Source organism: Anoplolepis gracilipes, chromosome 6 (assembly GCF_047496725.1).
Source record: "Anoplolepis gracilipes chromosome 6, ASM4749672v1, whole genome shotgun sequence".
Classification (NCBI taxonomy): Eukaryota; Metazoa; Arthropoda; class Insecta; order Hymenoptera; family Formicidae; genus Anoplolepis; species Anoplolepis gracilipes.
In genome coordinates this window covers 6,622,891-6,648,734 of record NC_132975.1, presented here as the reverse complement: position 1 = coordinate 6,648,734, position 25,844 = coordinate 6,622,891, and the positions used below count along the sequence as shown (strand labels likewise).

Here is a 25,844-nt window from a genome sequence, read left to right as displayed (position 1 = left end):
TCAGAATACAGAATCTCTGCACCTCTTTTTACAAGAAAGAATGTATGACGATGGCGTGTTTTCGGCTTAGGTATTCGCAGTTTTCTCGATTTTTCCTTGACTTTTCTTTCTTGACAGACGCGCCATTACTGTCGTAGATTCACTAGCCATAAGGTCCATAACATCAAACGGCCCACCTACTCAACATCGAGAATCTCTTTTTCGACACGTGTGCCCGCTCGTGTGTTTGGACCACACTAAAGGTTGCAGAAAATTGTACCAAAAGCTGCTCAATTTCTCGTTCTAACAGCCGCATAATGGACCCCCGCGCAGCATGTTCCGTGATTTGATCAATAGAATCGATGCAGCCGGTCGTTTCGTGATTTAGATGTTTGGCAGCAAAAGGTAAGATCTTTACTTATACCGCGAGATCAATAAATCGAGGTGAAATCACCAAGTGAAACGTGGCCTTTACTTATAGTCAGCTGACACCTCCCTCTCTTTTCTTCTTCCATAATAAAAGGTCTCGCTTGTGTAGCTTTCAACTGGGATTAATTATTATGTAACTTGATTTATAAATATAATAATGAATAGACTTACACATGTACTTGTGAACTTTATGTTGCAAGTTTAAGGTTAATTATTATAAACTGTTATCGTTACTGAAAATTATTTATGTCTTTTTGAGAGTGAAAGTGAAACAAGCTTTCAGCCATTTTAACTGTTAATCGCATCTTATGATAAAAGTTCATTTCATACAATCTTTATCTATCAATTTTTCAAATTGTTGCAATACAGTGCCGTAGCAAAGGGTAAGGAATAGAGGAAAAAAGTGTATCTTACTTACATATTTCCCTTCCGTGACGTCGAGGTCACGCAGAATAGAGAGGGTGGCTCGTAATGGAAGGCTTGATTATAATAGAGGTATCATTCTCCCGTGGGCGATCTTCCTTCGTCTCTCGGATAATTGCAAATGGCGTCCTTTTATACCGCAAGGGCGGCTGATCAAAGCCGCGGATAAATAAAAGATAATCATCTAATTATTCCATTCAAACGGCTGGCTGCCGACTCTCAGTGTACGACGAGATACGATTGGCTCGACGGTCATTAAGATCGCGGCGATCGTATTCTTGTTCTCCTTTCCCGTACCCTCGATTCGCGCGAATCATTATGATCGAATTCGCGGCGACGATCCGTATTACGAGCATTTGATAACGATTCTTTAATCGAACGATTTAACGAACGTTTAGTATCGTCGTAATCTCGTTGATTTTATGCACGACAGCAGCGAGACAAAATTTATTGCTATCGCGATTTGTAGTTAATCTCGTCGTATAATAAACGCTTTCACAATTAGATGTTTCGCGTCACATAAAAGAACAGTATTAATAATATCGCGATTTCGCTCCGATATTTTTCTTTCCTACGTCTCTTTAGAGAGGCAAGAAGGGGTTTATAAAATTTTCAAAAATGAGAATTTAAATCTTGGTAAATATACCAAATAAAATATGCCCTGTGCACTTATCACACACACACAATCTCGCAAAAAAATATTTTCTGCGAAATCGACGCACAATTATCCGCGCTTGGCTCTTAATCGCTCAGTTTTCTAATTTGCTTGTTTATCAATAATATCATCTGGAAAAAATTTAAGTGTGCGAGTGTCTTTTTTTCGAGTTGAAAATTTTTTTCCCCTACTTCCAATCTCAATCTTCAATCTGACATCTATTTTAATGCTTAGGTAATCTCAATCTGTATTGATATTATTCAATTTTGTCGAAAGTTTCTCTTTTGAAACTTTTCAGTAAAAAACTAATTCAATTTATTCAATAAGAGGATCTATAAGTATCTCAAATATATTATCTTATGAGGTTAGATTTATTTTAGTTTTAATAATTATAAGAGAAAGATATTTATTTTTAAATTTTTATAAATATCAAATTTATATTTGATATTTAGTTATTTTATATCCATTATTTATAATATATTTTCTTAGGATTTTAGCTAAATTGAATCAAAGGCCTATAGATTTTACTGACAGGTTGTTTATTTACTTTTTTAAATATTATTGATAAGTAATGATTTATATGTGTAAATATAGTACTGCAAATAGTGAAACTTCATTGAAAAGAATTATGTAATGGTTAGTTTTTTATTAAAATGTTACTGTCATAATCAGTAAAATATATTCTTATTAGAAATCGGTAAAATAGTTGCTTTTTACTGAAATCTTGTCATCTTTAGTCATTGACATTTTCAATAATTCCGTTTAAAAAAAGTATTGCCTGTTTAAGATTTAAAGTAGAGCTCAATTTCTACAATATATATTACCTATTCAAAATTCTTTAAAATAAAAAGAATCCGTAAGAAAATTAAAATTGAAAATAGGAGCAAAATTTTAACTCGGCTTAAGAGAAAAGACGAGTTTTTTCTCCACACAAATTGCTTGATTATCTGCTATCAAAAAATATTAAAATTAAATCCTATGTGTATCCTATTTGATCGATATACGACATTTCATTCAAAGCGACAGGAGGATATCAGATCGCTGAGATATCTCGTCCGAAGGCTTTCGGAAGGATGACACTGGCACGCGATACAACTTGTCCGTGAGAGCGAAAGGATTAACGCGTCGCCTAAGAACGATGCTGCGAGATACTTCACGAACAGCGAATTAACATGTAGTGACAGACTTGTCAAAAAATCTCGGAATAAAACTCATTAGCTTGCAGGAGGTGCCTCTTTTTTTACATCCTTGAAGCGTCTTCGATTCGAGATTTCCCCTGGCAAATGCAAAGCAGCAAGATTGACGTTTAAAATGTTGCAGTCGCACGCGTCGGATCTGACTCCCTCTCGATAAAAAGTTGCGAGACTCGCGTTGGTCTACCTGCCAAAGGGATCGCATCCTCCCGTATAGTCTGTATTATAGTTACGAATGCACTGGACGAGAAAAAGAGCACGAAATATCTTGGATGAGGGATCTCCAGCAGGGACACGTCGCGATTCATGGATCCCGAAACGGAGGTGTGACCGAGAAACCGTCAGCCCGGATGAGACGGCGTGTCTCCTAGATAAGAATCTGTCACCCCAATGACTGGCTGGTATACTAATGCCGGACGACAAGATACTTACTACCAGATAAAATGCCCCGGGAAGCTCAGTCGCCAGTCATTCCCGTTCTCTCACGACGCTCGCATCCACGAGGTAAGGAAGTCGAGAAATTTCGCGCCACTTTGGTATTTGTTGAGTAATGACGCGACTATCGCTATAGTTTATCAAGAAGGAATATGTATGTTGTATCCGAGGTTCTATTTTTCTTTCTGCTTCCGCGAGAGATTTGCGATTTAATGACTTGCAGCGCCCGATTGTATCTCTCTGCGTAACGATTAGGTGATGTCAGTGTGAGAGAAATCATCTATCTACTTCTCTCGAAATAGATTGCACGTTTGCCAATCTAAGAAAACGAGCGATACCAAGTTAAAATTATTGCAAAATCTTGCATCTTGTGAGAGATTGCAATTTCATTCCTATTCCTACAACAATCTTGCAAAACACAAAGATATAAAAGAACAAAAGATTAAACATTTACTTAAAAGAAATTTATAGATAATAAATTGCGAATCTAATACTAAAATCATAGCAGTCAAGGTGGCATATTATAATATTACATTTGTTTAAAATCTGAAAAAATACATCGAGAAAAATGAAAATATTTGAATCATCTAAATAGAAAGAACAAATAGTTTTATTAATTAGAAACGGTGGAGAGAAAAATTGTGTTAAAAAATAAAATAAAAGTACATTAAATCACGTATTCGAGAATAAAAGAAAGAGAGACAGAGATTCAAAAGAAAAGAAAAAAGAAAAATTACTGCGCACGCACCCTCCTTGACCGTGATCGTGAAACCACCTGGAAAAAAAGAAAAAAAAAGTCAATCTGATCTTCCCTTCCTGAAGCAGATTTCGTCTATATCGAGATAGGTCCAGCCAGGTGAGTGACTCCATCGTGGCATTGTCATTCAGCAAGATATACGACTCTCGACTTCCTAGAAACAGTTTATATTCCGAGAGAGACAGAAAATCGTTATACGTTTACCTGGCCCGAACCGATCGCTCTCGTCTCGGAAGCGCGTTCATTTTCTAGAATTCTGCGTCGAAGCAAAAGCACTTGGTCAGAGCCGTCGGACTCGGAATACCCTTCCATCATGATTTTTCAAAGATTTATATTGCTTCGTGGATACTCGTATTTCGAAAATAATTCATCAAATAAAACGGAACTGATCGCTTGCGACACGTGCGAATAGTTCTTCAATTGATTAAAATTAAAGAGACAGTTTCTCTCTTTTTCTCTCACTCTTGCTCTCTTTCTCACTCATTTCTGACATAATAGCGAGTATTATAGACTGAGTAAGAGACATATACGCGATAATCAATCTTTATTTCTTCGAAAAGCAATAATTTGATCGATCTAAAGTAATTGTCACGACAATTATTATCGCTTGTCGCCCGCACTTCTCATCGGTACTCATTCCGCTTGTCTTTATGATACTGTTTTATGTATCGTTTCGTCTTAAATATTATAGATTGTCTTTTTAGTTACGTAATCAAAAATACGATCTTCGTTCTTCTTACTATTCGAAAGGAAACTATCGCAATATTTTTCTGTGAAATTAGACTATCATCGTTCCAATATTTAATTCATAATACAGCTATAAAGTTTTGAATTAAATATCCGTTTTCCTCTTGTTAGGTACAATAATAAACAAGATAATACACCAAAAGAATAAAAGGAAAAATGAAGAATGAGAAAAGTGCAAAAATATATACCCTGTTCAAAAGTATACCTAGTTTGACCCTATTTTTTTTAAAAACCAGTTGGAGTTGAAAAAAGAAACCACAATGCGGTAGTATTTCTTTACGCATACATGATTTTTTTCAGTCTCGTCATAAATAAATAATGATACAAAATTCAGCGCCAATTTAACACGCACACAAGCGCGAACGCGTAGATGTGCTGCGCATATTTATATCAATTATAAAAATTAATTGAATTTTATTAAAGATATTTTAACTTAAAAATCCATTGCTAAAAATTAATCCTTTTATAAATTTAATAATAATTTGAATCATCTTAATTTGAAATCTAACTAATAGTCGCTGACAATAGGGTGACAACAACTATAATTGTCGCTGATAATTGTGTGACAGTTAAAGTCAAATTTCGAATTTAATACTTTTATTTTTATTTTATTAGATGCCTAAGAAAGGTGACCGTCAAATCCAAATTAAAAAGATCAATTTCCAAAAAAATGCTTTACTTTCCAACTAAGATTCTTTTCCTCTTTATATAAAACTCCACAATTCAAAAATCAAAAACAATTCTAAACAAACAAGTTACTGCCAATTAATACTAATTGAATTTCAACTAAAATTAATTAATAAATAAAATCAATTCCCGTCGTAAAATATATAAAATTCATGAATTATTCGGACCAGATTAATCCAACAGATTAATTTAATCGCGCAAACGAGATTCAAATCCTGGATAAATGTCTTAAATGATTTCACCGAAAAATAGATTAAAAGTACGTTCTTCGCAGCAGTGCGCTCTGCACAATAATGTATGCGTGTGCACTTGTTGCGTTGTGTTACCGTGTGTCGAATCTGACATTACGGTAAGTCGTTGTCAGGCAGTCAGTATGTGCAGTTTATAAAACGTGCTCGTCACATTTTCACGCGCGATGTCGGAACGCGTTGAGCAGCGTTACTATAAAATACGTTGGAAAATATACTTTTCAATAAAAATAAATAAAGTTCAGAGTATTATAAAATATGTTAATGATAAAATGGGCTAATATAAGTCAAGCGAAAGATCTTAAGCGCAATAAAATTAAATATAAATTAATATAATAAATATATAATATATAATAAATTTATTAATAAAATTAATATAAATAAATTTGAAAGAGAAAATATAAGTGTTGTATGTCCCTTTACGCCTGTCCCTGAATTTGGTGATAAATTAATTAATCTGGTCTCCGGGAGATCGTCCTTTAGCATATGTTGCCAAGAAGTATAGTTTGACAGGAACAGAAGCAGAATTCTGGAACTGTCAAGGAGTGCGGGGATAGCTCTGCGATTTTACTAATATTTATTAACGAGCGTATTCTCTGTGTTTCTGTGTTGTTCATTAAAGTTCCTTTTGTTTGTTACAAAAGTGCCGCTTTATTTCACAAGATGACAACTGTATTATGCGTGTCGTGTCTGACATCGATATATCGTTCCGCGGATACAACTTTCGATAAGTTTATTAACTAGACGCTTCGATTCAGCTTCACGCCATCTTCAGTAATTCGAAATAACTGTTAAATTAAATCGTATATTGCTCGGCGACATGTCTTCTACGATGTCATGTGCTTTAAACATATATGTGAGCTTTCTCCCAATTTAGGTTGAGATGTTGCAAATTTGAATAAATTTTTTTAAATACTTTTAGGAAACATAATAGTTATAATTGCTCTTCTGTGATGATTTTTTTTTTAATTTTGCAAAATTATAAAAAAGTGAAAGGAGAGTTAAAGAGTATACATTTTTTCCCGTGATATATATCCCGTGTGACTTATTCTTTGTATTTCTTTTCAAATCAATAAATATTGCGAGAAAAAGAACCTAACTATAATACTTTGTCTTAACTTTTCTTTTTTCCAGAGACTCTCTCACAAACATATTCTATTCTTATTTTTCTTAGATTTTAGCTATTGTTGTGTATCCTTATGAAAATCTAGGATACAATAACTTTCTAGTCATTCACGTCACCTTCACAGTTAATTAAAGCTGAAAGTATGTCTTGAATTACATGTCACATATTAACTTGTTAAAAACGTGATAAAATTAACAAACTCGAATTTCACTACAAATTTAGCATTCCTAGTCTTATTGTAATTTAATTTTTCCATCCAAGATCTATTATCGCACATATGTGTGTGTGTGTGTGTGTGTGTGTGTGTGTGTGTGTGTGTGTGTGTGCAAATAAATCTTTGTGCCTGAACAAATTTTTAAAAATAAAATATGTTTCTGCCAATGATCAGAATCAGTCATGTCAATTTCGTCAATAGTGTAACAGACAAATATTGACACTTTTATAAAAATAGGTGCTATAGTAGTATTATATAGATACTAGTATATAGGTGCTATATAGTAATATACATATATATAAAATTTATTGTAAAAAAACATTTTTTTCCAAATAGGTCTAAATACAGTACCAATTTCGTTAAACTGCTTGCTGCCATAGTGCAGGCAAAGAATGACGCAATACAATACATGGAAGGAATGGTCAAAGGAATCGATTTTCCGTTAATCAAGTGGAAAGCACCTATATATTTGCCAATCCTTTCTTTTATATCCATGAAATTCATGAAGCAAAATACGCGTGTATAAAGAATGAATAGACAAAGAGAGTTAGAAGATCATTATTTGTAAGAATTTTCTTCCCAGAAAAAAAAATTTGATGTGTTTTATATTGAAAAATAATTTAACAGTAAAAGAATCATCTATGGTATACAAAAATAATTGATAAACTCATTTGAAAAAAGATTTTTGTGAAAAAATAGAAACAATAATTCGTGATATAATGCACCGAGACTGCTTTCATCAGCGGAACTCGTTAGTAGTATAGATGGATAAAATAAGATAGATAGATTTCATCTAATACATGAAGCAAAATAAAAATATATACATGTATAAAGAATAAATACAATAAAAAAATAGATTAAAAGATAATTATTTAAGTATTTCTTCCCAAAAAACTTGATGTGTTTTATATGGAAAAATAATTTAGCAGTAAAAAGATCATCGATACAAAAATAATTGATAGGTGACAATTTCCCGTTGAGCTAAAATTATTATTGTGGGAGATAATTTTGCACATTTAAAAGTTTTTTGTGAAAAAAATAGAAACAATAATTCATGATGTAATACACCGAGATTGCTTTCATCAGCGTAACTCGATAGCAAGATGGATGGATGGATAAAATAAACGCAAGATAGATTTTATCTAAAACGAGTGTATATCCGATATACGAGAGACTGAAATAGTTTTCATGTACCCACAGTAGGGCGTACTTGGGAGTACGCTTTGTCGAACGTATGGTCTTTCGTTCGAGCAAAAGTGATTTTCTATGGCGCGCTATATCGATAACATCACGCTAATGTCATTCACTTGTTCGCCTCCAGAACTGATGCTGATCTTTATAGGGGTTATTATTAAGAGGCTCGCAGCATTTGCGCTAATGTTCAACAATTCTATATAAAAAAAAGAGAGAGAATGTGTGATTTAACATTATTAATGTGCGCTTGTCGCGGATGAAAATATACAAGTTGATTCATAATTGAAAAATTAAAATTATATATTCTATGGCTGATCTTTCTAATAAAAACATATTTTTATGAAATAGATAAGAAGATAAGGAGAAGTGTTGTGAGATTTTAATTTTGAGTATTTTGTGTAATTTCCGAGCTTCAAGTTGTTATAAGAAAATTGAATAAATAATAAAATCGTCGTATTTTTTCATCATTTTAATATTTTTATTTTATTTGTTTATTGAATTTGATTAAAATGTTACAAAAGTTTTGTTATGATGTTAGACATCATTAAATATATTAAAATATATTAAATATAACATAAGTGAAAAAGATTATTTGCTAGTTCGATTGTTAATAAGTACCTGATATTCACTAGAAATCTTACATTGAAAAAATCGTATTGACAACAATTATTAGTTGACATATTTGTTGTTTCTTCATAAAACAATCTGACAAAAAAATATTTCGGGTAAAATTAAATTGCATTCTTCCATAGAATCCAAAAATGTAACTACGTATAAGAGTTTTTATTTAAAATTTTAAAGTTAACCCTTGTCCCAAGTAGGGTTTGGAAACTATTTCTATTCTCGTTTGAAGGAATACCAGACCTATACAATTTAAGACTTAAATCTTTAAAATCGGCGACATTTTTCGAGCTATCGAGTAAAAAGTTATGTGAACCATTCTATATAATCTTAACAAGAAACAAGGTAATACAAAAAGAAGAGAAGAATCAATATATATATGTATATATGTTTTTTCTGAAAAGTACTTTCTAATAATTTATTGTTTTTTTCACGGATGATTTTTTGCAAGGTTACAGGGGTAAAGTTTCCAGTTATAAAACAAACAATACATTGAATCTTAATCGTCAAATCTCATAACAGAACTGAGGCTAAAGGAAAGTTTATTACTAATTATTATATTGTTATAATGTTTTAATAATATAATTTTTTGCAGAATGAAAAAAATATATAATGGAGATGCGTATCTATATTATAATTTTTGAAACGGGAGAATTCATAGACTTGCATGATTGCTGAGAAATGCGTCGGTGCGTTGTCATGCGTCAGAAAAAATCCCGTACATAATACTATGGATGAATATATCTGATTCGCGCAAAAGATGATTGAGTACCAGGTAATATTAAGGCGATTTTTTGAATTTTAAAACAAAATTTGAAAGCAGCGCGCTGTTCCATTACGACAATTATAACGAGTACAATATTAAAAAAAAAAAAATTCGGCTACCACTCGAAACGTACTTCCAGTAACAAGTAAAATAATTCTTATAATAATCGAAGTTAGTATCTAAAGATCTCACAAATATTTGAGAGGTAGGGTTGTTCATTCAAAAAAAAAAAAAAAAAGAATCAACCTCGGAAATCTTTTTAGACAGACTATTGTTAGAAATAGTGAAAGCAAAGACCGCACACTAAGATCTATAAATAGAATAAAAACACAAAAACTATCGTGTAAGTCAGTAGCTATATTTCCCAAACGTAATTCACAATCTGCGAGTTTTCTGAAGAACATCAAACGTTCGTGCGTAATATCTCAACTTTGAATTGACCGACCGATATGTATTCGTTGCATAAATCTTTTATTTATGCCCAAAACTGTTAGTGTTGGTGGTCCTTTTTATTCTTCTTCAAAATTTATAAGAACATATTGTGTGTATTGATTTTTCAATGACAATACAATCAATGACAAATAGTTATCTATTATAAGAAACCAAAGATCACAGTAAAAACCGGCAGCTTTTTTCGATATTGTTCCATTTATTTTGCAGTGTAACTTACAATGGACGCCCCGTAGCTTTAACGAATTTGTTTGCGTCCGACTTTCTTACGCTTTTTCTAACTCTTAATTTGCAGTATCTTTTTTTCACACGTCTCTGATATTTTATGAAAAAAGATCACAAAAAAATTTTTACAAATTAATTAATCCAGATTGTTAATCAAAGTTATAAAGAGACTATTATTTGCAATAATAACATTCACTACTCTACTATATTTGAATCAAATTATTCTCTTTCAAGATTGGCAAATTTAATCTATTATTATAAATAATAGATTAGCGCACAAACAAATAATCGATCGTAATTAATGCAAAATTATTTGAATTAAAAATTGTACGCTTCTTTTTCTCAATTAACGGATATGTGTACGATATAGGTTTTTTCTAAAAACTTGCTGCGCCGTATATATGTGTAATTCTTTCCTCTCTTGTTTTCTCTCTCACGAGAGGCGACAAAATCTGTTAAAAATGACCATGGATCGCGAAAAGGTTGTAGTAAAAGGCGTTTCTTTTTTTTCTAGATCTATTTTTCTCTGGTTTTATATTATGTGCTCATAAACACATCCAATTGATTTACTATTTAGATCACCGGTAATTCCAGGACCGAACTACGTTAACGTCAACAAAAAGTTTTTTTCCAAAAAAACAGTGTTTTTTCTTTCTTCCATTTCTCTTTTCGAAAGTATCGGATAATAATTTAAAGGCTGCCTGAATAGCTTGATGAGAGAAAATAAGATTTACTAAGCATTGAGAATTAAAACCGTATTACAATTATATTTTGTATGTGTATATTTATATTTATTTTTATTTGTTAATAAGTTATATATTTATTTAATAAATAGGACTTTACGCCAATTAGCCGACTTTATTTTTATTTCGTATTTTTTTCAAAATTCTAATTTTTATACACAAATATAAGCAAAACAAGCAATTTAATCTATAATGCAATATTTTTCAACATATAATTTGATACGATTTTAACGATTTTATATACTACTGTTTAGCTTCTTATTTATCTTTTTCAATTGTCAATTTAATGCATCATATCCACTTTTATGAAAGTTATTATAGATTCGTTAATTTGAAAAAGCTGAGAATATCTTTACAGCAAAGTGTCCAGTAGAATCAGTGAAAAAAATTCTCTAACTTTTTCAAATTGTCCAAAATGTGGAATTAATTTTTTTTAACTTTTAGGATTACTTTCTTCAAAATTTGCGTGCATCTGTAAGGTAAGTCAATTAAATGTTAAATCACAAAATTTTAAAGATATTTTTGTTGGAAACAAATAAAATTTTGAAAAAGTTTGGAATTTATAAAAAACATACATTTATTTAAAGCAATTATACGATCTATATTATGTATAATCATCGGAACGTGTCACTACAAAATATTCATAATGCACTAGCTAATAATTGCCAATACGATTTTTTCAACGTAAGATTTGTAGTGAATATCAGGTATTAACATTTGAACTAACAAATAATCTTTTTCTCTTATATTATGTTTAATATATTTTAATATATTTAATGATGTCTAACATCATAACAAAACTTTTGATAACATTTTAATCAAATTCAATAAACAAATGAAATAAAATTGAAATAAAATTTATGAACAATGCTATTAATATGTTATGATATGTTAATAAGTCTAATATGATATATATATATAATATTAATATGTAATTAATATTATATATTAATATATTTCAAGTCACATGAAGATATTTGATAAGATATTAATATTACTATTTTTTAATCAAAATTAAAGAAAAATTTCAAATAAATATTTTTTGCTAATAATTTATATTATTTCCTGACTAGTAGTATGATATCTATCGGTGTCGAATTATCGAACATATTATAAAACTATATAGATAAATCGATTTTTAGCACTGAGAAAAAGGTTCTTCATTTATTTTTTTAAAATTTCAAATTTTATTGAGAAAAAAATGTAAAACAATGTAAAACAATGTGAAAAAATGTACATAAATCATAAATCTTCTTAACTTTTCCCTTACATTTCTATTTATATAAGATACATAAAAAATTTCCAGTTTTTCAGTTTTCCTTGACCGCCAGATATCCTTATAAAGTCCTCGCCTACGACAATATATCCATGACAAGAACATGATATCGCGCGCATCTCTCTTCCAGCATGTTCAACATAAGTTTGAACAATTGAGGAAGAAGCAATTTTTCATGAGTGACGCAAATAAACATGACAATTGCTGTCTGATTTTTACAAAAAGCCGTATCTTTTTGTCTTCGTTCAATTTAGTCGCTGAGAAATTTTCATTAAAAATTTAAAGTTTGGAACACGAAGCTTAGAATATATTTCCTGAAATGCTCCCTTTTAAAATAAAAAATAATTATATTTTATAAGTTTGCAAAGCTATTATATAGTGTTACAATAAATGACAAAAGTAAATTAATTCACAGAAGATAATATCTTTGGTTACTGTGAAATTATTTATGTTACAGTTAAAAATAATGCATTTTCCTCTAATTTATAGCTATACTCGCTGTGGGAAATGTCGCTTTTTGACTGCATCCAGAAACGACGGAAACCGACATAGATAACCGGCATTAGGACACACGAAAAGAATCGCAAACATTCGTAAAATCGTCCCTTTACGATTTCATTCCCTGCATAATGTCTTAGACGTCTCCATAGCCTGTCACCGCAGCAACGACGACTGGAGTTCCACGTGACTGCCGCGCGGGATTTCCTGTCGCCGGCGGCGACATAGCGAATAATGCAGCGATTTTATTTCGCAGTGAGTCGGTCGGGAATCATATCAGTCTCACACGAATAAAACTCTTGACATTATCTCGCTGTAAATTTTGTCAATAAAAAAAATCGCCAATTGCCTCGATGCATTCTTTCGCGCTTTTTTCAACGATATTCCGCAGAGCTTAAATTTCCCACTTGCAAGCATAAATAAGAAATTCGTTATGCATCGTTGAACGGCAAAATTACATTCGTACGAGAACAATTGTCCATAAAATTTCCACTAATGCAGCTATGAAAATCGTGTTGCAATAACAAAGGCGCAAGTTGTTAAGTTTTTAACAAAACAATTTATACAATAATAAGATAACTATCTGGATTGATTGAACGAAGTTTAAAAGCTTCAAATATTAAAAAAAAAATATATATATATATATACATATACATATAAACGCAATCCGGACGTGTCTCTCAGGAGACGTGGCAGATCGTTATCCTTCGCGATCTTTCGTTGGGGTTGCAAACGGCCTGCCTTGAACCAGGCCGGTCGCGACCGCAAAATCCAGGATTAAAGAAGGGATACCCGCAGACGTGGGCACGGCGGTAATTCTTTAATTGCAGCGGCTAATTGGCTCCGAGTGGCGCCACGGTGCCATGGAACATCGTCGATGACAATTATTCCGCGAGGAGCGGATAGCTCGTAAATTGCCGATATTTTTATGTTTCTTTTAACCAAAACGCCGCTCTTTCTCTCTCTCTCTCTATTTCTTTCTCTCTTCTCCCTTTCTGTTGTCCCTACTCGCGAGAATTTGAATAAGCGAGTTTTTTGTGAGTGGCAGTGGCAAAGGAAACTTCAATGACGCTATACGTTCGAATGGTTATTAATGTATTTTTTATATATTAGATATAACAAAAAAATTACGCGTCTCTCGCAAATATGTAAGCAATTCTTGATAACAATAAGTTTTCCGATTCGCTGTATTAATGAGACATATAACTTATGCGTTATTAGGCTATGGAATATCTAACAAGGGAACATCTCCAACTACAGACGAACTCAAAACCGAAGTTTCATTTCGAAGTTTCAGAGTGACACTTGGAGATGTTCCCTTGTAAGACTGTCCGAATAGCTTTAGAATAATATATACAATTAATAATTCGTTTTTTACATAGATTCGGCAAAGCTGTACTTACACTTTACTCCTAAAAATAATACATTTTTATTATTTTAATTCAATAATTATAATTTTATATATTTATTGCTATAATCATTTAATGTTGGACAAAATATTTTTTATTTTGAATCTTTGAAAAAATACTACTATTTGAAAAGTTCGATGATTTTCGCATCTTCCGAAAAATCCTATAACGATTAGTTTATTTCTTATTTTATGAGAGATATAAATTTGAATCTTTATTCACGCAGCAACGATCCGAGTTCAGAAAAAAACCAAGAATTTAATGGATTTAAAGCACAGTTTGGAATCATATTGTCATTTCTAATGCACAATGTATCTATCTTATATAATTAGTTTACGTAGGCAGTGGGACTTGTAGGCGTTTTCGAAAGTCTTACGTCTCGACGCGCAAATGATTTATACACGAGTGATACGAACAACTTATGATTCCGTCGCGGCCGAGGAGGAGTACATCGACGACGTCTCTCTAGTTCGTTTCTGACAGTTCAACGTTCAAGAAACATCTATAATGACAAACCGCTTTGGTCTCTCTCGCGTACGAGCGGACACTTGGGCGGTTCAGGGCCGTGGCCAATGTTATAAATGCATCGTCGAAAAAAAGCGGCACGAACCGCTTTAGGAATCTATCGTCGATAGACGATATCCTCGATGCGCACACGAGACCGCAGCGAGATCGATTTGTATCGAGGGGGTTTCGAGAGAGCGAGATGGATGGGCCAGGTCTCGAAATCTATTAGTCATCACCCACACGATAACCGAGGCTCTCTCTCTCTTCCTTTCCCTCTCTTTCTCTTCCGTCGGTGCAGACAGGTAACTCGAATCGATACGTATTGTAGCGTGCCGATCGTAATGCATTTTTTTCCACGTGACGCGTGGAACGTTGATAGGTTTATGGAGGATTGCAATTCATTGGGATTCAGAATGATAAACAAAGCGAAAGGGTATTACGTGTGCAACAGCCGCAATTAATGTTAATCACGCTACGAATCCCGATTAATAACACGATTAGAGAGATCGCAAATAGAGTCGGGATGAGTCTATGATATGCACAAGGCAGTTTTATTTTTTACTCTGGATGCAATTTTAATTTAAAAAATGGTCTATTTCGTTACTATTTTAATCAATTTGAAATCATAAAAAGGCGCTATAGACATGTATATACATATGTTATATGAATACTGAAAAAAATTAAATATATGTACATTGTTAAAATTTTCAAATCTCAAATGAAATATGTAAAAATTAAAATTAACAAGGTTTTCATTATTTATATAAATATATTAATATTTAAATGTAATATGGCGGCCAATTAAATTGCGGATAATAAATTATAAGTTTTCTATATAATAAACGTAACATCTTATTAGTCATAATAAATTTCACAATAAATTTCTCTTGAGATATATATTTTAAAGATTTTAAGAATACACTTATATTTGGAAATAGATATTTTTACTGAATTAATATTTGGGCAACATTAAGTATTGCGTTTACGTATGCGAACGTGGTGGCCGATAGTTAGCCGCATTACTTGATTACGTTAGTTATTCCGAAACATTGGACGGAGGGGCTAAACCTCGCTCTCGTTGAAGTTGCTCACTTCCCGCCACTCGGGAGCACTTTGGATCCATTCACTCAATTCATTTTCATCTCCGATTCACTATTCGCCCTTCCTCCTGTGTTCTCTCATTAGCGTTCTTTCCGGTAGCCCTGAGATTCGAATCAGAACGAAACTCTTCCTAAGAAAATTAGCGCTCGTTTCCGTCCGTGAGACTCGATTACTCCTCGATGGAACGAATGGAAACAGATCTCCGTTTCATTCGATTAAATATATCTCGCGATGTATATTATATAATAGTATGACACAATAGTATCGCATATTATTGCTTACAACAAATTTACATTTAATTACAATTATGATTTTTTACCTTTATTTAAAAGAGACAAATGTTTTCTCAAGCACCAATTTTGCTGCATTCAACTATTATACTATTATTTTTATTATTGTAATAATTTATAATAAATAACGCAAATATAAATTACACAGATGAAAATAATGCAAACATAAATTTTGTACATAAATTTATATATAATATATATGTGTCTTCTTAAAGAAATTACGAACGATTGATTTGAAAAGCTATTGTTATCTACATATATAACGGACAGTAATAAAGTATCATCGACTTATCAATCGAAATTGAGAGTAATAAAGTATCATTATACATCATTCAAAGTAGAACGTACTATGAATTCGAATGAAAGCAGATTCAGAGAGAAGTGCACTTATATGTATGCCTTTGTTGCATCATTGTATGTATATCACACCGTAAGATCAGCGGTGCAACCAATTGCAATCGCTTTTAGATTTCTCAATTAAATAGCGAACTGAACCATCAACGTACATACTTCTGGCGCAAGATTGAAATAAAGTAATGTAAATATATTCACGCGGCAAAATAAATGTGAAGACGAAAAAAAAGATATTTGCGATATTTTTCTCGAGCATAAATCTTACGTAAACAATAAAATTTGCTATGACTGTTTACTCAAAAATGGGCATGACATGGTGCAATTATTTATAAAGTCTATTCTTATAGAAAACTTTTAGAAATTCTAGATTCTAGAAAACTTACGTCCAGTAATTTACAGAGTCCATTTATAAGGTCCTTGTATCCGAAAAACTTACGTCCTGTAATTTACAGAGTCTATTCTTACATTCAGAAAACTACAAAATGTTTTTGAGGACATGCTTACAATTTTTAAAAACAAAATAGCATCTAAACAAATGATAAATCTGCATAAGTTATTTTTATCTGCGTAATTTATGTTTGCGTTATGTTAAGGTGTGTTGCGATTTAAAAGATCAAATAAAGAAAGAATACAAAATGATGAGAATAAGGAAACCGTGACCCGGTCCGATGACGGTTGAGATCTATTCTCTGAAGGAAAGCTGCAAAAATTCTTTAGAGATATCTACGCCTACAATTTTTGCGAACAAAATATAATCCATGTATAATTTGAAATTTTCGTAGAATATTTATAATAAAGTTGCAATTAAGAAAACAAAATAATTAAAATTAAAGAATAAATAATTCTAAAAATTTGTGTAATCGCGATTGATATTAACATTTGTGCCAAGTTGTTGACCATAACATTTTGTAATGGAACATCAATAACGAAAATATTCGTTTGACACAGCAAATATGGCTACAATAGAATGCTTTTCAATTAACGCCTAATGATATAATATTTCCAAAAAATATATATAGATGAGGGGTAAAAGAAGGGATGTATATGCACATCGTATTCACACCCACACACTCTATCGTTGTGTCCCCCGAAGCAGGGAAGTTGCATCCGTTGCTCAACGGGGGGCATGCGATCATTTTTTTAGGGGTAAGTTCGTGTTCATGGGGGTAAGTCGACTAACGAATCGTTTTTCTTCCCAAGAGGGTCTGACAGATATTGATGTACAAAAGTAAAAAAGCACGTGCTTGTCGAGACAATTATTGAATGACATTATTACAAAACGCATATTTGTATCAATTAAAATACATCCTTGTGTCATCTGTCTTACAATTAATTTTTGTCAGTTTGTTATTACATATATACATTATGAGACTTCAAATGGATTTTTGCTTAATTAAATTCCAACTTTCGAACTATCGTTAATAAAATATCGTCAATGTTAATAAAAATATATTATGACACTTTTTATTTCTTCTGATTTACATATGAAATATTTTTAGATATCTTCAATGATTACAATCACTGATTTTATAGTAGTTATTTTTTGCACCAAATTTCTAATTTTCGATATATATTTTAAAACTTAAGTTATATTAAATTTCAATAAAGGCAAAGTTACAAGTTATTAAAAGTAGAATGTTTTATATTATATTTAAATTTAAAATTTAAATTATTAAAATTTCTTTTCCTTTTAATTTTGTAACTACTTTATTTTTTTTGTTTTCTGATTTAAAATTAGTTTTGCTCGAAAATATTCGACTTTTGCAAAACGTATATACTGTACGATAATTTAATTAAAAGCCTCATCTACAATGTCGTAAGAAATTTAATCAATCATATTCGATTATTCTTCTCTAAATTTAACTGTGATTGGGTTTCTTACGACCAACGACCAACGACTCAAGGTACGCCGAGTTCCCCTATAAACACTTTATTGAAAATTATATGGTGGCTCTCTTTTTTGATTTTTGATTATATTCCTAGTCCATTTTCTTTAGTTAATATATTATGAATCGCAATCTTTAACCTTGACACACCTTCGAGAATGAGACAGTACGACAAAACGACGGCATTTTGATTTTCCCCTGACTAATATGCCATAAAGCGCAGTGACAACAGACCAAACTGTAAATCCCGTCGTAAAATTATGCTCGTCGCGACTAGCGCGTATATATATGTGTGCAAAACTATAAATATTAATGCTTCCCAAAAATAGTTCTTCTCCTTTGGCTCCGTTCCTCCTTTTTTTATTTCTCTCCTTCTCGCTTCTTCGCAACGATGTCGTAAATCAAGCCGCTAGAAGGAGGTTGTCAGCGAAAAATACGGCGGATAAAGGCGACTAGGGGGTAAGAGTTTGTTTTAGATGCCAGAATCTCTTTCGCTCGGCGAGAAACATTGCTCTCGGCAGCCGCGACTTTCTTTCAGTACCAAGGATTGGATATGATATCATCCCCCTCCCCCTTTAGTCGTTTTCTATTATGCTCTACTATATAAAGTTTGTGCATAAATCAAAAAATATTTTTTTCTGCGTAGAAATATTCAATTTTATCAATCCATTGTGATTTGAATAATTCACATCATTCTCACGGGAAAGTAATATTTCTAATCTATCTCTAAATATATTTTTTTTCACAATCTTACGAGATGCTGAGAGAATCCATGGCAATAGAAACATTTTTTTCGCGTACGTATGAGTTTTTAAAAATATCTTTCTGATACTTCCGTAAAAAAATTGAAGGAATTTTCTATGAAAATATTACTTTAATATTCTTTTATTATATTTCAAAAGAGAAAAGATAAGGTACATATTCTGAAAGGATTCTGGCAGATTGCTGGATCAATTCATATATACTGTTCAGTATTTTGAATCCCGGAGTGACCGAAGTATCCAAAATGTGAAGAAAATAAATAAAATTGTTAATTTCATTATCATATTTCGAGGATTTTTCATATATTACATATATGAGCCCTTCGTGACTTTTCGAAGGGACGGTCTGCCATATTTTTGTCGGCGATCCTTCTTAAAGATACCTATCTGTTTTTATCTGACCGTACATCGCTTGTAGAAATCTTATCTCAGAGTCACCGTAGCCGTCTGCCACTCTGTCATCTTACGACGCCGAATTTTGCTTTGATCCCTCGCTTCGAGTTTACCTCGAGACAATCAAGGGACTGACATGGCCACTTACAACCTAACTTTGAAATTAGTCGCATAGATTATGTATACGCGCAAGGAATATCACTGGAAGTAAATCGTGGAAGCTTCAAGGCATCAATAAAATATGACAACAAATAATCCTGAATTGTATAAAATAACTACACATTAATTATTATACAAAAATTTATTTTTTAAATTATTATTATTAAATTATAAAAATTTTGCAATTATATTTTTAGAATTTTAAAAACTGATTAATATAATATGTAAAGAAATCTAATTTTTTCAGATTAAATAAATTATGTATAAAATTTTCTCGCTTATAAAAACGAATAGTCATTAATGAAAAAGTGACCTTCAAAAGTGAAAATGCATTTTAGCTGTACAACTTTATACGTTCGTGGAATGTGTGCCGTTCAACGAATAATGATTTATTATATTTCTCATCAACTCGCGTGCGTCGACGATAATAACAAGAGGAAAGATCCCACCAGTACGGCTTGCCGACAGAGTTTGTCATTTCACTAATGATTTCGAGACAAGATCTCGGATCCAGATTGCCGCTTCTCTCTTTCTTTCTTCGCTCAAACGGCATAATGTATTTCTGTCTCCAATCTTACCGCAGAATCTACAAACTTTTGCGTGTCGGACGCGTCGTAGTGACTGACTTTGGTGCCTCACACATGAACGACGTCTATGGAAGAAGAGACATAGCTTTTAGTGGATCGTAACGGAACTTTAATAGATCGTAAATTCCGTCGACATTTCTAATTATGTCGGTTTTCGCGTAGAGTTCCACCTATTCGTGTTTCTACATACTAAGATACATATGAAATTAAAGATAATGCTCCTTCTGAATCCTGATCAATCGCTCCAACATGAAACATTTGAAAACTCCAAGAGAAACAAGAAACTATGAGGGAAAAATAATTAAATGCCAATGTCTTTTTCAGTAAATGTCTCTTTCTGTTCCTTGAGTAAAAATATTTTTATTGTTGTAATATTAAATAATATTTCTTACACAGAAAAATATAAAATAGCGTATAATGAATTTTATATAAAGTACTTTAATAATTTTCATATTTTGTGAGATTTCATGTGTTTAATGTAAACTCAATGACAATTAATGACAAGATTCAAATTCAATATTGCAAATATTAAAAATGAAACAATTTATGTTTATTAAAAAACTAAAGAATATTTTTAGACATTTCTGATAATTAAAAAAAAAACTGCAACTTTTAAATGATATATATCTTTATTAAATAAAGAATATATAAAATTTTTGTATACATTTAAATTAGTAAATGTATAATAACCCCTGAAACATAAAAATAAAGTTTACATAAGGATTTCTACATCTGTAATATTTTTATATTAATTCGTACTTTTTTCACGCCATTCATACATGCAGATGAAAAAATGAAAAGAATGAATACATCAGTCAGAAAGCTAGGCAGGCAATATCCTCGTACCTTTTCATGCCATTGGCCGTGACCACGCAATAAATCGAGTCTAATGATTAATTAAATATAATGACTGCAGCGGTCATGACTGATGAGTCCGCTGAGACAATATCTGTCTTGTGTTGGCGAGTCTCAAACCGAATGTGGACACAGATGTATGACTACGCTCGCAACATTGAAGTCGTACGTTAGGTGTCATTTGCAAATTTCAAAGAAATACGTCGAGATATTACTAATTATTGCTAAATATGAAATAAAATATTGCAAATGTGAAAAAAATACTCGCAAAAATAATATTAAAAAAAACGAAATAAACTTACACACATATATTTATAACACGAAGCTTTAGACATAATTTTATCTAAATTGAATGATTGAATATTTCGTTACATAATAAAATATTTTTATTAGCTAAAAATATCTTAACAATAATATTATATTACATAAAGTATTTAATATTAATTAAATAAAAATAGAATTAAAAAAAGAATTTGAAGAAAACATTGGAGAAAGTAAATAATTTGCCTGTATTTCTTGTTAAAATCATGTATCTGAAATATTACATTTCTGATTTGAATTATTATAAATTTTTGGAATCCACATGACTCTTTTAAGAAATCTGCTTACATTCCAAGTAGATCCTGGAAATTTTTTTAATTGTATTAAAACAACATAAATCCTCAAAATTATTATAATATATGTGAGAAAAATTGTACATCTTTGGTACATCCAGTGCGAGTTTATAAACTCGCTCACGCATTATATGCATAGATTTGTCTTCGCTCGATGTCTCGCGCTGTTAGTAAAGCAACAGAAGGTGGATGGAAAACATCATTCAGTCCGTGCCTCCTAAGTACACGAAAGAGCCACGCGAGTCCGTCTTTATGGTAGTTATTAATATCGAATAGTCAGCCACCGTGCTCATTACGGACATAATGGGACTTCATTTTTTGCCACGACAATGAGGTACCCCGTTAAAGCACTCGATGTATTTGCATTATTTATGCGGATGATTAAGCTCTGTTAATATATTCAACGACATCGTGTAGAATGAAATAGTGTTAAACAAAGGCCGTTGTAAATAGCTATAACGTATAGATAATAAAATGCGAAAATCTGACATTACATCCGCATACTCGCCCTACATAAAATAAAATCGAGCTGAAATTGTTGAAAGAAAGAGTACAAATTGGACGGCTTTCTGTAAAAAGAAAGCAACCCGTAAAATAAATTAATTGAACTCTTGCAACATTTTATTTTATTAGGTACTTAAAAATTATTTACAGAAAAAAAATTTTTTTTAGTATATATAAATAATATCCAAGCAAATTAAAAAATATTTAACCTGTACTTTAAATCTAGTGACATCTTTTTGGGCACTAAACCAACATGTAACAATCAATAATTATTAACAAAGAATTTTGAATATATTATAAATCTTTGTGTTTTTTTAGATGAGTGGATTAGTCCATTTCTGCAGAAAGTCGTTCAAATGACCTTGACAATGTATATCACACAAAAAATTAATATACGTTTAAAACTTCAAAGAAATGAATATTTCCTATTTTCTAATTTTATTTTTAATTAATTAATTATTATTATTCTATATTATGTAAAATATATTTTTAATTTGCATTACTCTTCTTTAACTTTTTAACTACAAAAAAATATACATATAAATAAAAATTAACGCTTATTGTTAGTTTTATATTAGTGATTATTAATTCTCATATTACGCATATAATAAATAATATAAAATTAAATATAGCCTATAACTTATTAGCAAAAATATATATTATATTATATATACATATTTTTCCTCCATCTCAAATTAATTAACTTTCATTTCTAATAAAATTCGAAATATCCGCATTACGGTAGAGGGAAACGCGAGTATCGTAAACTTCAGATACAAGTATGATTTACATGACATTTTTGACTAGCAATTACCGTGTGTTCTATAACAGCTATTTTAAAGTGCTAGTGAACCGGTATGTTTCTTCTGTCGTAAATAGTACGCTAATCAAATTAAATATTTATTAAGTTGCTATAAAGAAGAGATACATCATTACCTGCTAGATTTTTCCAAAACGCTTTATAGATTTCTCGTTTCCTGCCTGCAACTAACGAATAATAAACTTATATAAAATAGAATTCAAAAAAGTTTATTTATAGAAACATTATATAAACAATAGGCAATATTATGCTAATTGTAAATATAAAGATTATTCAAATAAAATTATTATAAATAGCTCTTTCGAAATACTCAATTAAACAAAACCGATATTATACTTTATAATAAGCAGTTAAAAATTTTAATAATATTTATTGGAAATGCTTACATAAAGAGAGAGAGAGAGAGAGAGAGAGAGAGAAGGAGAGCGAGAAACAAGAACTTGTTTTTCTCTTTCTCAAAATAATATTATATATGCGAGAAATATTTAATAAAGGAAAACAAATTTTTGATTATACACATACGGGAAAAAAATTTTACAGTAAAAATTACATGAAAAGTATATTACCTAAAAATAAATGTTTCATTTCATTTTAAAGCTATAGTTCAACATTTTATAAAATAATCTTTTTTATTTAAAAAAAATATATATTATTATTATTCCAACGCAGATAAGTAATAAGCAGTTTGCAAGCACTAGTAATGCAAAAGACAGAAAGAGGAAAAGGAAAGTAGCAGAGGAAGTCAGCAGATAAATTTGCATGGAATTTTCTTTTAGCCTACAATTAAGAATTATAATATTTTAAAGTCCGGGAAATTATCAATTCCCTACTATTCTACATTTAAACATTATATTAGAAAACTGATCTATAAGTTAATAATTATTTAATATTAAACTATGTATATACATCTAAAAAATATAGATGGAAAGGGACGAGCTTTTCGATGACCTTCCCCAAGAATGACACATTATTTATATTTCCCAGGTCTTAAAATAACTTTTAATTAAACAAAAAGAAAATTTCATACAAATTTTCAGCCAAATCGGAAGTGAAGACAATGTCTAGAATTTTAACAATTCTTCTTTCAGGAATATACACGCATTTTTTAAATCAGTGACAAGTTTCTACCTGCCATTAAATGTTTTTTTTAGCTGAACTAGTTCAGAGTTTATCTTTTTCTCTTCGTATTGGAAAAAGAAAGATTATCTCTGAATGTGACCAACCATTATATAGTTCAACTAAACAAAATAAATCTTTTTTTGATACATAATATAAATCCAGGACTTATTCAAAAAAGACGGATGTGGATTCAGGTCTTTTCTTCAAAGAAACTTAAAAAAGTAATTTGTGAAATGTCTCGACCGAACAATACCGGTAGATATTTCTTGCTAGAATTCACTAATGCGTTTGTAAAGTTAATGTGTTTCATGCGATATCCTGACCTAACATTCATGAACTAGCTTACCTGTCTACGAACAGAAAAGCAACCGCAAAATAATTTTGCACAAATAAAGCGTTAGTAAAAGAGACAAAAAAAAGAAAAAAATTGCAAATAGTTCAACGTTCATTTATTTTTATTAATTACGTTTTATTTATTTTGTTACGGAAAGTTGGAGTAAAATAATTGTGTTTTGCGACGATTTTTCATCTACAAATTTTGTTGCGTTTAACTTTTTTTTTAACAAACATTGATGTACCTTCATTTTTGAAAAATAAATCATGATTGCGTTGTATTAAGACTATTATTGTATAACATTTCCTTCAATCTGAAAATTAAAAAATACATAAATATACAATCTCGTAGGATTCGATAGTAGATTTAATGACAAATGTTTAAATATTTTAACATATGCTATTTTGAATTGTTTTGATATTTGGTATCAGATTTATATTCAAAATAAGTATAAATATATAAATCCAAAATCTCTTATACAGCGTGTCTCTGAACTCAAAGTATTTAAAATAAGAACGATTGTGGCAACTGGCGATTCAAAACAATTATAGAAATTAACACTTAATGCTGCCATCACAAAACTGCAAATGTTTTTGAAAAAACTCGAAACAATTTATTAATTTTCGTGCTAGAAAGTCGACGGATTAATACCTTCTATAAAGCTTTAGAATAAACATTTACTTCAATTTATGTTTTTTTAATAAAAGCAACTTTAATAACTTTATAACTTCGAAACTGTCAACTGTAAAGGATTCGGACATATAATTATTGGATATTTTCGATTTGTTTTCATACGCTAAAGTCATTATAGCAATTTTTGCACTGAGTTTAGAGACACTCTCTATGTAAAAAATCTTTAAGTGCCTGTAACTCTTAATGATGTAACTTTCAACAATGTGACAGGTATATTAAATCACGAAAATCTCATTAATTTTTACACAAATTATTTTTGAAATACTATAAGTACTAACTATAAGTCCTAGCAATGTTAAACCTGATGTTGAATAAAAAAAAACCTTTCCCAACATGTTATATGTATATCGTATGATTAAAGTATATTAAAATATAATCTTTCTTCGTAAATTTAATTGTAAATTCTACAAAATTGCAACGTAATATAATGTTAAAAATCAGATTTTAAAAATTGAGTATTTAACGTAAAAAAAGCGCTATAAGTATTATTTTTTTATTTTTTACTTGAATTATGTTTCGTATCCTACTGCCGTCAAATTATACTATATTATATTCATTTTAACAACAGATTTTTGTAACCACAAAATTATTATAAAACAAAAATCTGAAAATTCTTTAAATTTGATATTCGATGTATTTTTATCGAAATTTTGAAATTAGTTTTGACATGAGATTTGTTCAGTGATTGAGAAAAACTCATAAGTTTTAACATACATGTTTGATACATTATTTTGAATGGATTAATTTACAATTTTTCTATAATAATAATAGAAATTTTGCAAAAGTTTTTAA

At 30.7% G+C, this 25,844-nt stretch overlaps 1 protein-coding gene across 1 annotated transcript in view; it reads right to left on the bottom strand.

Moving 5' to 3' along the window:
- Positions 1–25,844, bottom strand: part of Rim (Rab3 interacting molecule) — a 206,539-nt gene that overhangs the window by 24,098 nt on the left and 156,597 nt on the right. The window lies entirely within an intron of this gene.